The sequence below is a fragment of the Petaurus breviceps genome, unplaced genomic scaffold (genome assembly GCF_028583685.1).
Source record: "Petaurus breviceps papuanus isolate PSGF00001 unplaced genomic scaffold, PetGlider_PUasm1.0 419, whole genome shotgun sequence".
Taxonomy (NCBI): domain Eukaryota; kingdom Metazoa; phylum Chordata; class Mammalia; order Diprotodontia; family Petauridae; genus Petaurus; species Petaurus breviceps.
Window position 1 is genome coordinate 1274070 of NW_027186324.1, and position 4741 is coordinate 1278810.

A 4741-nucleotide genomic window follows, 5' to 3' on the forward strand; every position below is an offset into this window, starting at 1 on the left:
TTTCACAATTTTATGAACAGTGTATTAGTGTCCCAGATTTCCCACATCCCCTCCAAAGTTTATCATTTTCCTTTTTTTGCAATATTAGTCAATCTGATAGGTATAAGGTGGTACCTCAGAGTTATTTGAATTTGTATTTCTGTAATCAATAGTGATTTATAACAATTTGTCATGTCATTATAGATAACTTTGATTTTTTTTCCTGAAAACCTGTTCATATCTTTTTCTATTTGATAACTTTGGAATGACATATTTTTATAAATTTGGTTCAGTTTCCAATATATTTGAGAAATGAGTCCTTTATCACAAATACTTGTTTGCAAACTATTTTCTCAGTTTTCTGTTTTCCTTTTAATTTTGGTTGCATTGGTTTTGTTTACACAAAATCTTTTTGAATTTTGTATAATCAAAATTATCTATTTTACATTTTATAGAGCCCTCTATTTTTATTTGGTCCTTATCCATTTTTGACAAACACTATTCCATGCTGTTCAAATTTACTTATGACATCAGTTTTTATATGTAAATCCTGTACCCATTTTGACCTTATCTTGGTATATGGTGTGAATGTTGGTCTATACCTAGTTCCTACCACATAATTTTCCAGTTTTCCCAGAAGATTTTGTCAAATAGTAAGTTTTTTCCCAAAAGTTTGGGTCTTTGATTTTATTATGTACTTGATTACTATGCTCATCCACTGCAATGTAATATGTACCTAATCTACTCCACTGATCTACCACTCTATTTCTTAGCCAGATTACAGTTATGTTATTTACAGTTACAATATTTACAATAGTTATTACAGTTACAATATGGTACAGCTAGACCTCGTTTCTTCAATTTTTCCCATAGATTCCCTTTATATCCTTGACTTTTTCTTCTTCTAGATGAATTTTGTTATTTTCTTCTAGCTCTATAAAATGGCACTGCATAAGTTTAGAGGGACTTGGCATTTTTATTATTTTTTCTCAGCCTATAAATGAGTGGTTCATATTTTCCCAATTGCTTATCCTGACTTTATTTTTGTAAAAAAGTGTTTTGTAATTATGTTAATATAATTTTTCTGGGTTTGTCTTGACATGTAGACTCCCAAATATTTTGTATTGTTTGTAGTTATTTTAAGTGTAATTTGTCTTTATATCTATTGCTGCTGGACTTTCAACTAGTTTTTTAGTTGATTCTCTAATATTCTCTAAGTATATCATCATATTATTTGCAAAAATTGATAGTTTTGTTTCCACATTTCTAATTCTAATTCTGTTAATATCTTTCTATAGCTGGATCTTTTTCTGTTGTTTATTCTATAATTTTATATACCCTTTTCTCTTTTTTGTAAAAAACTGTTTTTTTTTACCAGAATTTTTCCAACACTATTAGGGTATCTGGGTTTTAAGACCACTCTTGATAGTTCATACCCACTCAGTGGCCTGAGCAGTAGGAGTCGCAGACCAGTCCTCAGTAGCTGGCTGAGCACTCCAGTCTCTGGTGGGGAACTGTTGAATGGGCACAGATGGCACCTGTACTCCCTCAGACCAGTCAGTCACCTCTGGTTGAGTAGTAGTGAATTCTGGGGTGGATGCAGTCCATTCACTCTGAAACTCCTCCTTTGTCACTGCCTTCTCAGCTGTGGCCTGCTCTTTCTTTTCAATCTCCTCTGAATCCCTGTAGAAGTAAAGATCAGGCCTAACCTCCCATGGGTGTTCCCAGGAGATGGTACCACACATCTGTCAGACCCACTGAGTGAACTCCCTTGTTGTTACATGGATGTCAATGTCCACAAAGTGAAGTGGGGAGTGTTGCACAGTGCAACGGTTGGAAGGTTAGCATATGATGCTTCAGTCAGAGGCTTATGATCTGCCTGAATATCAGTGACCACCAAGAGGCAAGGCTCCCTGAAAGCTTCCTGGATCTAGTTAGTGAATGTGCCCAGTGGCAACATCCAGCAATAGGTGTGGCACTAGTGGCAGCAGTAAATTTTGAAATAGCTAGCTGACCAGTGTTGCTGGATGAGATGACACTAAGATTGGCTGGCTTTTCAGTGTCAATGATGGCATGAGCTGCCAGCAGAAGCTTTCCCCAAGTTTTCTTCAAACTAATTATTAATGCCTGCACTGGCATAGCCTACATTAATTATTAATAATTAATAATATAGATGTCATCACTCTTTCTTTTGTAAATATAATATTCCACCTGGAAGTCCAAAGTGGTGGCACCCAGATGGATTCCTGCAGCAAGGAACTTGAGGACACATCCTCCTCCTTCATCTGCAAGACAACTAGGGCTCCAGACATTGTGAAAGTTTTCCTTTAAAGTTACAACAGAAAAAAAAATTATAATGGAAACCCAGAACAACAGTGCATGGAACCTTCTTTGGGCAGTGCAGGGAGAAAAAGCTATATAACATTTTCAAAACAAAAGTCTACTTTGAGAATGATTATGAGAACCTCCGTATCCATTATCTGTTATTGTTCAGTCATTTCTGATGTGTCCAGATTTTTTTGACCCCATTTGTGTTTTCCTTGACAGAAATACTGGATAGATTTTTCATTTCCTTTTCTAACTCATTTTCCAGATGAGGAACAAATAGGGTTAAGTGACTTGCTCAGAGTCACATAGCTAACAAGTGTCTGGAGCCATATTTAAACTCAGGAAGATGAGTCTTCCTGACTCCAGGACTGGCACTGTATCCACTGAGCCATTTAGCTGCCCATCAATTATATACCTGTAATTAAATTTAATATAAAATAGAAAAAATAATCTGGTGATAAAATAATTATTATTTAAAACTATATGGAAACTCATAAAACATGAAGTCTGAATTCATTGTTTTACAAGTGAGTAAATTGAACAGATGTCCTCTGACTACAAATTCAATACTTTTTATTCTGTACTAGATGACATAGAAATCTTTCTGTTCCAGATGAAAAAAGAAATTTTGCTCCTTAAATATTTATATATTCACCATTTATGATCCATGCCTTTCAATACCAATTGTAATAATGCATTATAATATTTTTAAAATTAGTTTAATTCTTCTTTACTGGGGAAACTTAAGCTAAGATATGCATTTTTTAAAATGAGAAAAAAATGTCAACGTTAGTTCCATTATATCTTTAACACCAGAGGTATAAAACACCTATGGGATATCATTTTCAATTTATAGCACAAAACAATACTTTCCCCCATTCCTCTCCTTCCAGAACAGAATCCACAGAATTAGTTTTTGACTCATGGACTTTTAACTTCCCTTACTTTTGTCTCTTTCTGTGTTACATTGGCAGTCTTTTAGGGTAGCTTAACTGAAGTAAGAGGCCTACTAATTCTATAGTTCTTTGATTATTCAGGTACCATGGAAACTTAAAAAATTATATTTTGAGTGAATTTCTTTGTAAACTTCACACTCCAACTTCCTTTAAATATTTCATTATGACATTTTTGTTGAGATATTCTCTGATAAGAAGGATGCTATGTAGGCATACTGTGTGGTCAGTATTGCTGAAATTTTAAGGAATTCTAATTAAAAAGGAAGAAAAAAATGTTTTACTGGTCATTGAATGCTGAATTAATTTCCAAGTAAATTGTTATTCATGCTTATTCTCCCAGTGGGACAAGGAATGAACAGATGTACATAGAGAAAAAATGTTATGCCATTTTTTTGGCATTGAAAATTTACTTATAATTAGAAATAACTACATTTTTTCTAAAAATCTGAACTGAAAGAAATAATTCTCAAAATACAAATATACATGCAATAAATACCTATGTGTGTGTATATGTATGTGTACAAGTGAAAATAAAAAGAATCAAATGATTGAACACAGATACAATTTGGGAAGACTGCTGCCTATATAGAGCATTCCTCCTGGTTGAACAATAATCAATTTTGCTTCTGTGGGTCAAATTTCAACTTTCGTGGACTTTTCAATCAAAAAACTTGTATGGGAAGAAAATAATCAACAGTTTCACACTATTGTGAGCACAAATGTTTTCATACAGCTCTGGATATTAACAATAGCGACTTCAGTACAATGCATTTCAGGGGAATTAATGCCTGGGGTTAATGGCCCAAGGCAAACCTAGTCAGTCATGAATCCCCAAGAAATGCCTTTTGCTTTGATCATTATTGTTTCATTACAACATAAAAATAATCAGCAGCAATTACAGTATGCCAGAACAGCTCAGCCTTGAAAATTAACTCTTTCGGTATTGATGCTGCTCCCATGGCTACTATTAGCAATGGATTTTATCTAAATAAATCTTGAAGCTAGAGAAACTGATACAAATGATTATGAATCATAATGTGCCTTTCATTGACCAGTATTCAAAATCAAAATTGAGATAAAACTTTTTATATAAAATAAGCAAAATTAGCCTGGATAAGTGAAAGAACAACCAAGTCAACCAAAACATAGGGTCCTTAAGGATACAGTTCATACCCAGGAAAACGAAAGGATGGACTCAGTGGGGGCCATGTTCTGATAAATCCCTGAGATTGTTTTGCTAAACTATGCTTTGAAACAGATAAATCTAATCTAGTTGAAGAAATTATGGCATAGATATCATTTGCACTAGAAATATCAATTTTGGTTTTGAGTTAAAAAAATGAGTGAATATATGGATTTTCTTCTCTGTATAGATTTTTTTTTCCAACTCCTCCATATTTACACATGATTTACATCTTTTTTTTCAAAACAATGCATTGGATCCTTGATTAAAAAAAATTCTATATATAAATGATTTT

At 33.5% G+C, this 4741-nt stretch overlaps 1 pseudogene; it reads right to left on the bottom strand.

Moving 5' to 3' along the window:
- Positions 1 to 1409: 1409 nt before the first annotated feature.
- On the bottom strand, positions 1410 to 4222 carry LOC138171153 (small ribosomal subunit protein uS2-like; annotated as a pseudogene).
- Positions 4223 to 4741: the final 519 nt, after the last annotated feature.